Source organism: Hemitrygon akajei, chromosome 7, assembly GCF_048418815.1.
Source record: "Hemitrygon akajei chromosome 7, sHemAka1.3, whole genome shotgun sequence".
NCBI lineage: Eukaryota > Metazoa > Chordata > Chondrichthyes > Myliobatiformes > Dasyatidae > Hemitrygon > Hemitrygon akajei.
In genome coordinates this window covers 37563973-37576824 of record NC_133130.1, presented here as the reverse complement: position 1 = coordinate 37576824, position 12852 = coordinate 37563973, and the positions used below count along the sequence as shown (strand labels likewise).

At 38.9% G+C, this 12852-nt stretch overlaps 1 protein-coding gene across 7 annotated transcripts in view; it reads right to left on the bottom strand.

Moving 5' to 3' along the window:
* Window positions 1–12852, bottom strand: part of ppm1ba (protein phosphatase, Mg2+/Mn2+ dependent, 1Ba) — a 212614-nt gene that overhangs the window by 136989 nt on the left and 62773 nt on the right. For 3 of the 7 annotated variants that reach the window (XM_073050660.1, XM_073050659.1, XM_073050658.1), the window contains exon 2: window positions 12354–12388. The exons of the other annotated variants lie outside the window; for them this stretch is intronic. The gene's annotated coding sequence lies outside the window, so the exon portion shown is untranslated. The remainder of the gene's footprint in view (window positions 1–12353; window positions 12389–12852) is intronic. 7 annotated transcript variants of the gene reach the window in all.

Below are 12852 nucleotides of genomic sequence, written 5' to 3'. Positions count from 1 at the left end.
ATTGAAAGAATAAATTCGTCAGCATCAAAGTGAACATATGCCGCTTAATGGTACACTGATCATGAAACAAGCAAAGATCTATCAGAACCAACTGAAAATTGAAGGTACTTGCGAATATTCAGCAGGCTGGCTCCAAAAATTTAAGAAAAGGCACAGCATTATATTTTTAAAGATAATGCATCTGTTAATCATAAAACTGTAGAGAAAGTCATATGTTGCTGATGAAAATCTAACACCAGAACAAGTCTACAAATGCTGATTGTTTTTATAACTTACAAAAAAATGCAAATAGTGTACTGCAGTCTTTTAATCACAACAGGTATTTTCCTGATGCTGCTGTGCTGCTTTTGTGTCCCTACACACATTATATTTTCATTATATTAATGGTATGTAATAATTTTTTACTGTTAAGTACACATGTGTGATGAACAAATGCAAGACAAAGACTGCTTATCAGTAGCATACAAATACAGAGTCTGAAATTATGATGATCCTAAGCTATCTCATCTTTTATTCCAAAATCTGAAAATATCAAAATCCGAAACCCTTCTGACCCCAAGCATTTCAGATAAGGGGTATTCAACCGGTATTTTGTTTCTATTTTATATTTGATGTCTTAAGTATTGTTTAACTTCTCAGCAACCCTCTGTTTCTCTCTCTCTGATGGGATTTCCATTTGCACCCTTTCTCTTAATTCACCTTCATTAGTTTCTGTAACATCTTTGTTTTTGGTAATTTATTAAAATTCATTTTCATAGCTGTATCTCTTTTTTTTAATTGGCTCTCACTTTTTCCACATACATTCAAACTAAAATCTTCTTGGTCTGTCCTACCTGTTATTTCTCTAAGAATTCCAAAAGATTTGTCAGGTAAGGTTTCCCCTTAAGGAAACGATGCTGACTTGGGCCTCATCAAGAAACCTCATTCTTAATAATGGACTCTAACATCTTGCAAACCGCTGAAGTCAGGCTAACTGGCCTATAATTCCTTGTCTTTTGCTTTCCTCTCTTCCTAGAGTGGACTGACATTTTGTGACTCTTCGGTTCTTACTGAACCATTGCAGAATACAGCAATTCTGCAATGATTTTAGATTAGTAAATATATTCCACTTTTCTAGAATCACCATCTTTAATGAAAACTATACATCGGTTTCCATCCTCTGACATTCTCAGAGTCTAGCTCTTACTTAAAACTTTTCGGGTCCCACATCCTTTGCCGTTGCCACATCCAATCATTCAGTTATGACATTTTCCTCCTATCAGGTGTCAAGGAGGCATGAGAGAAGAGCTGATCAAGGTTGATTAGAAGAGAGGACTAGCAGAGATGACGGTACAGCAGTAATGGTGGAGTTTCTTTGAGTAATTGGGAAAATACAGCATCAGTTCATCCCAAAGAGAAGTCAAAGACAGCATAAAAGCAAAAGAGAATGCATACAATATAGCAAAGCTTAGTGGGGAAACTAGAGTTAAAAACAACTCCACTATGGACAGTCCCAAGCCTGCTTTGAGATGGGGATGGTTGGGCATGTGACTAGCAACCACATCTCTTAAAAACCCAGAGCTACAGAAATGCCAACAGAAGCTCCAAAGATCTCATCCCTGGGAAAGAAAGGACCTTTGCCTTGAAGATGTATGAAGTCATGAGGTGAAAATGGAAACCAGAGGGCCAATTAACCGTCAGCCCAAGACTGAGGACTCTGGCGAGCTGCTATCGCCAGTCAGTGCACCAATAGGGGTGATAGCAGCATGCCAGAAAATCAAGAGTGACAAGTGACAAGCAAGGGGATAGTTGCTATTACTCAGGAAAAAGTGTTGGGGAAATTGAAAAATATGAAGGTAGGCAAATTACCTGGACCAGATGGACTACTCCTTAGCGTTTTGAAAAAAGTAGCTTAAAAGATTGTGGAGATATTAATCGTGATTGATCAAAAATCACTGTATTCTGCAATGGTTCCGTAAGAACCGAAGAGTCACAAAATGTCAGTCCACTCTAGGAAGAGAGGAAAGCAAAAGACAAGGAATTATAGGCCAGTTAGCCTGACTTCAGCGGTTTGCAAGATGTTAGAGTCCATTATTAAGAATGAGGTTTCTTGATGAGGCCCAAGTCAGCATCGTTTCCTTAAGGGGAAACCTTACCTGACAAATCTTTTGGAATTCTTAGAGAAATAACAGGTAGGACAGACCAAGAAGAGTCCGCAAATGTTGTATACTTGGATTTTCAGAAGATCTTTTACAAGATGCCATAAATGAATCTACCACACAAGATGAGATTACATGGTATTACAGAAAATATACTAACTTGAACAGAAGATTGCCAAACTGACAGAAAGCAAAGGGTAGGAATAAAGGAGGCCTTTTCTGGTTAACAATATGGATAAGGGAATTGATGGCTTTGTGCCCATGTTTGTGATGATACCAAAAATAGCTGGAGGAGCAGGTAGAGTTGAGGAAGCAGGGAGTCCACAGAAAGACTTGGACAAGTTAGGAGAATTGGCAAAGAAGTGACATATGGGATACAGAGCAGGGAAATGTATGGTCACGCACTTTGGTAGAAGGAAAGACAAACTACTTTCTAAACAGAAAACAATTTCTGAAATCAGATTTGCAAAGGGACTTGAGAACCCTAGTGTACAATTCCCTTAATGCTAACTTGCAGGTTGAGATGATATTAAGGAAGGAAAATGCATATTAGCATTCATTTCAAGAGGATTAGAATATAAAAATAAGGATGTATTGTTGAGACTTTATAAAGCATTGATCAGACCACATTTGGAGTATTCTTAGCAGTTTTGAGCCTCAGATCCAAGAAAGGATGTGCTGTACTTGACAGGGTCCAGAGGTGGTTTATGAGAATTAACCTGGGAATGAAAGAGTTACACGTACAAGGAGTGTTTGACAGCTCTAGGCATGTACTCATTGGAGTTTGGAAAAATGAGGCAGAATCTCATTGAAACCTACCGACTATTGAAAGGTCTACAAAGAGTGGAAGTGGAGAGGATATGTCCAATAGTGGGATAGTCCAGGATTTCAGGGCACAGACTCAGAATACAAGGATATCTCTTTAGAAAAGAGATGGGGAGGAATTTCTTTACCTTCAAATTCTTCATAGTTTGTAACTTGTGTGAAATTGTATGAGTTTCACTCTCAGCCATTTTTGGCATCTCCAAGACTGAATGCTTGCAACCGTAGTGAACAAAACAGTTCCAAATTATCTTTCTACTCACTTCTCTGACAAAAAATCTCTGCTTTATGAATACAAACAAATTTAACTGACACTATTTAAAAACTATTTGCTCTAAGCATGGTGTAGTGTTTAATGGTTACACAAGTGCATGTGACCAACACTAGTTAGAAACTTCAGCAACAGTTTCCTGTCCCAATTAAGGGGCATAGTGTTCCAAATAAACAAACGAACTCCCAGCTATTTTCTCAATTAACTTTTGTTCTTTAAGGGTTGTCCCAAACAAGCAGCTGCTCCAAATAACCAATCACCCAATTAACCGGAATCCACCGTACATGTACAACTTACATTGTACCTACATGCCAGTGATGCTGCTGTGAGTTTTTCCACAGTACTGTACCTCACCATACATGTGCACGTGACAAATGAGTCTACTTGACTTGAGATGAACTTATCAAGAAATGCAGAGTTGGAGGTGAATACATGAAGATGAAAGCAGGGTGAAAATGACAATGATGAAACTTCCCAGTCAGTAGAAAGTGGGATTGATACAATCATCAATACAACAGAAAAATGGGTGAGAAAAGGGAACCAATTAGGACTGCAACAGGGAATATCCCACAAAGGCAGCAATATCCTGAAACCATATGCATTGACAAAGCAACATCTTATACTTGGACAAGTTTGTGAGAACGAGTCCAGTCATGAGGAAGTGTGCACTTAGGATGGAAATGGTTGAGCCATACATGAACAGGATGATATGTTGAAGACAGCCTGGTTGAAGAGGACAAAGGGAGTTAGATATTTGTGATTAAAATATGAATTGGGATCAGGGAACTAAAATCTTTAAGTAATGATGGGATCAATATTGTAAAGAAATTCAGCAAAAAATTAAAATAATTAATTTAGGAAGAAATGTATTCCATGCAATAAGAACATATTGATGCAAATAAAAGACATAGGAATATCTGTGAAAACTGTTTTTGTTTTGGTCCCTTATTTGTACACATTTTCTCAACAATTTAATTCAATCAAGTACTCTTCACAAATCTGCATTTGATCTACATATTGTGTAATTTTATTCTTCCTTTTGCACACGAGGAAGTGAGGCAGTACGCAGCCCATCATCCATGCAAACTCCTAACACACAATCCTGAGATAATATTCCACAGCTCTTTCAAACTTGCTAAGTACTTTTCAACAAGGGCCTATCTAGTTCCCTCCCTCACTACTCTTGCTGACAGTGAGTTCCAAAAATATTTTTTCCTTCACATCTCCTTATGTGTACATAAGAAATCAAGATTTCAAGGAGACCACATGACCCCTCAACGTGATCCATCATTAATTCTCATAATGACCAATTTGCTCCAGGCCTCAGCTTCTCTTTCCTCAATCACTGATATTTCAAAAAAAATATTTTGTGCTCCCCTTACATACATTCAATGATCTAGCCCCCATAAATATGCAGGGTACGAATTCCAGAAAATCACTAACATGTAGAAGAACTAATTCTTATGCATCTCAACTTTAAATCACCATCCCTCATCGTATAACTCTATCCTCTTTGTGACTATTTCTCCCTTGAAAACATCTCAATATCCACCTTGTTGTGGCCCTTAGGGTTTTATGTTTCATTAAAATTATTCCTTATTTTTAACTCAAAGAATCAAGTTATTTCTTTGGCCAATTATGATCCAAGAATTAGCCTAGTGAATCTGTTTTGAAGTGCCTCCAATGCTACTGTATTATTGCCTAACATAGGAATCAAAACCATGTACAGTTCTCCAGGTATGGTCTCACTAACACCCTTGACAAATGGAACAATGTTTCCCTTTTTCGAAATGTCAAATGCCTCGCAATAAAAGTCAATATGTCATTTACCTTCCATATTTTTTGTGATTCATGCTCAAGAACTTCTGGAACCCTCTGTATTCCAAAAGGAAGTGGCCGAGGCAGATACATTAACATTTAAAGATAAGAAAGGTTGATATGGACCAAATGCAGACAAAAGAGGCTAGCTTAAATACTTTGGTTAACCAGTGGGTCTAAAGGGGCTGTTTCCATGCTTTATGACATGCTATTTCACTCATTTACAACTTCATTTCGAAAACAGCCTGCCTTTTCATTCCTCTTCTCAAAGTACATTTTTTACACACTTTCCTACATTAAATTTCATTTGTCAAGTTGTCATCCACTGAATTTGTATTCTGTTGTACATTCCAAGTATCCTCATCACAAAGTGCCTCCCTATCTATTTTTGAGTTGTCAGCAAACCTGGATTTGTTACATTCTGCTCCGTTCTTCAGGTCATTAATATAATGAGTAATTAATTAGGGGCCAAAAACCAACCCTTGGGGCACCCCAATAGTTAAAACCTTCCAGCTTGAAAAAGACACATTTACTCTTAGTATTAGTAAAAATTTTAAACTTGTATCTTGATCTACCAACCAATGGGAACAGTATCATTCTAATTTCTCCACCCCCCCCCCCCAACAAAAAGGTCAAGATCTTGCACATCTCTATTTATCGTTTACATTACTCAAAGTGCAAGGACCCTTTCTTTATCAGTGTGACCATATGGCTGGTTGTATTGTTTATTTTGAGATTTGGGAGTCACTGGCAAAGTTTCATTGTTTACACTTAAATGTCCTCAGGTAAGTGGTCGTGCTGATCTCTGATGCAGTCCTTCTGGAAAATGATAAATATACGAAGTTATTTTTCCAAGTCTGCATGCCATAAAACTTGGGAAAAAAACATGTAGTAGTTATTATCCCATACACCTGAAGCTCATCCTCCTGGATGATAGTCACATGTTTCTCTGGATTTTTTTCCCCTGTGTATCCCTTTCTTACTAATTTTAGGAAACCAAAACTGAACAAAAATATACCAGCGAGTATTCATGATTTCCCTAGTTTATTTCCCTAGTATGAATCCCCGGTCCCACATGCTTTTCTAATTATTGCAGATTTACCCAGCTTCCACTGTTCCTGTTTAAATTACAGAACTGTGTCATTTGATTTACTTCATCTCTCTTCATTCGTACTGCCAAATGTATCATAAAACCATAAAACCACAAGACATAGGAGAAGAATTAGGCCATCTGGTCCATCGAGTCTGCTCCGCCATTCAATCATGGCTGATCATTTTTTTCTATCTCCTCCTCAACCCCAGTTCCTGGCCTTCTCCCCATAACTTTTGATGCCATGTCCAATCAAGTACCTATCAATGTCTGCCTTAAATACACCCAACGACCTGGCCTCCACAGCTGCATGTGGCACAAATTCCACAAATTCACCACCCTTTGGCTAATGAAATTTCCCTGTATCTCTGTTTTGAAAGGGCGCCCCTCTATCCTGAGGTTGTGCCCTCCTGTCCTAGGCTCTCCCACCATAGGAAAGATCCTTTCCACATCTACTCTGTCTAGGCCTTTCAACATTCAACAGGTTTCAATGAGATTCCCCCCTCCTTCTGAATTCCAGCAAGTACAGACCCAGAGCTGTCAAATGTTTCTCATATAATGCTTTTATTCCTGGAATCATCCTTGTGAACCTCCTCTGGACCCTCTCCAATGCCAGCACATCTTTTCTAAGATGAGGGGCCCAAAACTGTTTACAATTCTCAGGTGAGGCCTCACCATTGCCTTATAAAGCCTCAGCATCGTATCCTTGCTCGTGTATTCTAGACCTCTTGAAATGAATGCTGCCATGGCATTTGCCTTCCTCACTACCGACTCTACCTGCAAGTGAACCTTCAGGGTGTTCTGCACAAAGACACCAAAATCCTTCTGATCTCAGATTCCTGGATTTTCTCCGTTTAGAAATAGTCCGCACATTTATTTCTACCACCAAAGTGCATGACTATGCATTTTCCAACATTCTTTTTCATTTGCCACTTTCTTGCCCATTCTCCCAATCTGTCTAAGTCCTTCTGCATCCTATCTGTTTTCTCAACACTACCTGCCCTTCCATCAATCTTCGTATGATTGGCAAACTTGGCAACAAAGTCACCTAGTCCATCATCTAAATTATTTATATACAGCATAAAAAGTGATCCCAACACCGACCCCTGCAGAACACCACTAGTCACTGGAAGCCAACCAGAAAAGGATCCTTTTATTCCCACTTGCTGCCTCCTACCAATCAGCCAATGCTCTACCCATGTTAATAACTTTCCTGTAAAACCATGGGCTCTTAACTTGGTAAGCAGACTCATGTGTGGCACCTTGTCAAAGGCCTTCTGAAAGTCCAAATATACAACATCCACTGCTTCCCCTTTATCTATCCTACTTGTAATCTCCTCACAGAATTCCAACAGGTTCATCAGGCAGAATTTTCCCTATCTTATCCTGTGTCACCAAGTACTCCATCACCTCATCCTTAACAATTGACTCTAACATCTTCCCAACCACTGAGGTCAGGCTAACTGGTCTGTAATTTCCTTTCTGCTGCCTTCCTCCTTTCTTAAAGAGTGGAGTAACATTTGCAATTTTCCAGTCCTCTGGCACCATGCCAGAGTCCAATGATTTTTGAAAGATCATTTCTAATGCTACCACAATCTCTAGCACTATCTCTTTCAGAACCCTAGGGGGCAGTTCATGTGGTCCGGGTGACTTACCGTATGTACCTTTAGGTCTTTCAGCTTTTTGAGCACCTTCTTTCTTGTAACAGTAACTGCACCCACTTCTCTTCCTTCACACACTACAACATCAGGTATACTGGTAGTGTCTTCCACAGTGAAGAATGACACAAAATATTCATTTAGTTCATCAGCCATCTTCTAATCCAGAACTACCTCATTTTCAAGCGGTCCTATATCCACTCTTATACTCTTATTTTTAACATACTGATTTGAAAAAACTTTTACTATCCACTTTGATATTATTTGCTAGGTTGCTTTCATATTTTATCTTTATCCTTCTAATGATATTTTTGTTGCTCTCTGTAGATTATAAAAACTTCCCAATCCTCTATCTTCCCACTACTTTTTGCTTTGTTGTATGCTCTTTCTTTTGCAATAGCTTTGACTTCCCTTGTCAGCCACAGTAGTACCATTTTACCATTTGAGTATTTCTTCATTTTTGGAACACAGATGCCCTGCACCTTGCTCATCTTTCCCAGAAATGCACGCCATTGCTGCTCTGCTGACATCCCTGCCAGCAGCTCCTTCCAATTTACTTTGGCCAACTCCTCTCTCATACCACTGTAATTTCCCTTATCCCATGAAATACTGCTACATCAGACTTTACTTTCTCCCTATCAAATTTCAAGTTGAAACCAAATCATATCATGATCACAGGTTCCTAATGGTTCTTTTACCTTAAGCTCCCTAATTGTCTCCAGTTCATTACGTAACACCCAATCCAGTATCAAATCATACTTTTCTGTATTAAAAAGCACCTACTATTTGCCTTCCTATTCTACCTATTCTATCCATGCTCTCTAAAAATAGATAATAAATTTAAAGAAAGAGATTTAGTTCTTAATGCTGAAGGCAAGGGATATCAGAAGCAAGTGTGAATTGGTCACTTAAGTGGATGCTCAGCCATCATCATGCAGGATGGTGGAGGAGGCCAACATTTACAACACATTCAAACTTTTGTCATTCACAAATTTGGAAACTTAATTCTACAAACGCAAATCAAAATAATTTGAATTTATCAGACAATGGTTCCAACAGGAAGAATACTACTACTAATTACTTCACTCCAATATAGAAAAACAATGATTTCACTCTTTATCTTCACCCTTAAAGTTAATCTCTTAATCAAATTGCTATTAGCCTTCTGTTTCCATGGATCTCATTTTCCTGCTTGCCCGTTCAGCTTCTGGCAATTGACTAACACAAAATTGTACGTTTACTTCTAGGGTGACTTGCGTAGCAGCAGAACTCTCAATGAATATGATTAAATATTCTCCTTTCAAGCTGCTACAGCTAAAGCGCACAACTGCTTCCACGGTCAGTACAGTCAACAAAGATGTCCTCATGCGTTTAAATGAACTATCACTGCTTAAAACTGACGGAAACAATGCCGACTTGGGATGGATTCATCCTTGTAGAGTCCATGCAGGTCAAGGATACAAGTGCGTTTAAGGAAACGGGCTTTTAAAACTCCCAATACCGACTACCTTGCTGGCAAACATGCAGCCTCTTGTAAATAAAATCGATGATCTCAGAGCTAGGGTGCTGAATCAGAGGGACATTAGGACTGAGTGTGTCCTTTGTTTCACGATTCAGATCGGTAGGTTTACTATACAACGTCAGGATAGATCTATAGTCTCTCAAAAGCAGAGGTGGAGGAGAATGCCTCATGATCAACTCTTCTTGGTGCACAAATACATCAGTGCTGTCCCAATTCTGGTCACCAGCCCTGGAATATCTAGCAGTTAAGTGCTGTCCTGCTTACCCACCGCAGGAGATTTCTGGGATCATTTTGGGAGCAGCATACGTTCCACCTCTGGCTAATGACAATCATGCTCCAGATGATCTGAGCATTGGGATCAACATGCACGAAACAGCGCACCCTAATGCCTTCACCATCGTTTTGGGGGATTTTAACCAGGCCAGTCTGGAAAAACTCCTGAAGCAATTACCATCAACAAATCACTTGCAATACTAAAGGAAACAAGACACTGGACCATCGCTACACCACCATCAAGAATGCTTACCATGCTATTCCATGCCCTCACTTCAGGAAGTCTGATCACCTGGCTGTACTTCTACTCTCTGAGTATAGGCAGAAACTGAAGACTGCATCACGAGTAGTGAGGACCAAGAAGGTTTGGACAAGGGAAGCACAGGAGCGCCTACTGGACTGATTTCTATCGGTGGACTGGACTGTATTCAGGGATTCATCTTTGAATCTGGATGAGTATGCTTCAGTTTTTACCAACTTCATTAAAACCTGTGTGGATGAGTGTGTGCCCACAAAGACTTACTGTACATTCCCAAACCAAAAGCCGTGGATGAACCAGGAAGTACGTCATCTGCTGAAGGCTAGATCTGTGGCATTCAAGTCGGGCTGTGGCCAAATCAAGACGTACAAAAAAGCTGGATGAATTCAGCAGGTCAGGCAGCATCCGTTGAAAGAAGCAGACAACATTTCGGGCCGAGACCCTTCGTCAGGACTAAGGAAGGAGGGGGCAGGGGCCCTATAAAGAAGGTGGGGTGAGGGTGGAATGTGCCAGGTGAAAAACCAGAGGAAAGATCAAGGGGTGGGGGAGGGGAAGCAGGGAGGGGATAGGCAGGAAAGATGAAGAAGGAATCTAAGGGGAAAGCACTATGGGTAGTAGAAGGTGGCAGAATCATGAGAGGTGATAGGCAGCTGGAAGAGGAAACAACTTTCACTCTGTCTCCTCTTCTAGCTGCCTATCACCTCTCTCATGATTCTGCCTTCTTCTACTACCCATAGTGCTTTCCCCTTAGATTCCTTCTTCACCTTTCCTGCCTATCCCCTCCCTGCTTCCCCTTCCCTTGATATTTCCTGTTTCATTTTTCACCTGGCACATTCCACCCTTCCCCCCCCCACCTTCTTTATAGGGCCCCTGCCCCATCCTTCCTTAGTCCTGACGAAGGGTCTCGGCCCGAAATGTTGACTGTTGATTTCAACAGATGCTGCCCAACCTGCTGAGTTCATCCAGCTTTTTTGTACGTCTTGAGAGGGTTGTAAATCTAGTCAGCTCCATCTTGGGTACTAGCCTACAAAGTACCCAACATATCTTCTAGGAGCAGTGTCTCAGAAAGGCAGCGTCCATTATTATGGACCTTCAGCACCCAGAGCATGCCCTTTTCTCACTGTTACCATCAGGTAGGAGGTACAGAAGCCTGAAGGAACACACTCAGTGATTCAAGAACAGCTTCTTTCCCTCTGCCATCCAAATGGACATTGAACCCATGAACACTACCATATTTTTTTACTATATATTATTTCTGCTTTTTTGCATGATTTTTAATTTAATCAATATATGTAATTGATTTACTTATTGTTATTTTATTATTTTTTTTCTTCTTCTATATGATGTATTGCATTGACAGGTACTGATAAGTTAACAAATTTCATGACACACATCAGTGATAATAAACCTGATTCTGAGTCCCACTCCAGAGATTCAACCTATCAATATATACAAACTCCAGTGCAAATCTGAGGGAATACTCCATTGTGGGAGATTGCTCATTTGGATAGAAATATAGTTCTGGTGTTATATACCAAAGAAAATAATGGAGCTTAGAAAAATAGAGGGCTATGGGTAACCCTAGGTAATCTCTAAAGTAAGCACATGCTCAACACAGCATTTTGGGCTGAAGGGCCTGTATTGTGCTGTAGGTTTTCTACGTTTCTGTGTTTCTAAAATGAGTGGAGTTAGTGCAGTGTTCTGGCTAACAAATCTTTACAACTTATCATGTTGTTGTTTTCATCATTACAAGAGGGCTTGAACTTCAAAAGTAATAAATTGGCAGCAAAATACTTTGGAACATTCTAAGATAATAGGCTCCACATAAAAGTAGGATTTTTCCTATTCTCCTGAACAGTATATAAACTTGCAACTTCTCAGAGCACTCCACTTCAAAACATTTTCTTACAAAAGAGGCTCTTCCATACCTTCATCAGGTACATCTATAGTCCTGCTATTACTCTGAATTACAAAACTATAATTAAAAAACTGAACATAATCTTCACATTCCACAGCAGGTCATCCCCTACATTATCAAGAATTGGGCAACTTTCTATTTTTTTTTTTTAAAAAGTAATTGAAAATCAGACAGCAAGTCAGCTTAATACTAAAAACTTATTCCACTTCTCCCATCACAACCCCTTCTCCTAAGCAGATACACTTCTATTGCCACAGCACCAATCTGATATAATTTTATTATATGGAAAATATTATATGAAGGTTCTCCGAATCTCTAAATATTGTCGTTTCATGGAAGCTTGAGCTTACGAGTTTCAATTTGGTAAAGCCCTTAACCTATCTATAACTGTAAACAAATGAGCTACTTAAGTCTTACAAATTGACAGATATTGTGCCCAGCATTTTTCCATAAACTGATTCATAAACACAAGAAATATTTATCAAAATTGGCTTATTCTAACAAGAATCAAAACTTAAACTGAACACACATTACATTTCCTACTGAGTTTCACTACTACCTTGAAAATGCAAAAAGAAACAAACCTGGTTTAGTAGACAAATTGAACTGAAATAATTAACTGGAAGAAATAAACAAAAAATCAATTAAGAGAAACCCAATACAACAAATATACAAAGGAGGACCATTAATGATGACAACAAAATATTTTAGAATATTCAAAACCAAACAATATTATTTTGTAAAATAATATCAAATGTTACTAAGTTTCTAAGAACCCAAAGATGACAATTTCAAGGACATGACAGGGACATCTTTTGTTACAAAAATGCATGAATTACATATTCATTCAGATGTCTGCAGCTAAAAATAAAAATACATTTTAAACTATATCTAGAGGACATACAACACATTTAATATCACATTAAAATCACTAAAAAGATGGAAAAAAATGAAAGATGTATCTTGCTCCTATTACAGCATTATCATCATTTAAAGACTTGTTTAAAATGCTTTAGAATACATTTAACAACTGTCAAATAGAAATCTGAGACTATTTTGCACAATGACCTTTTATCATGCCCC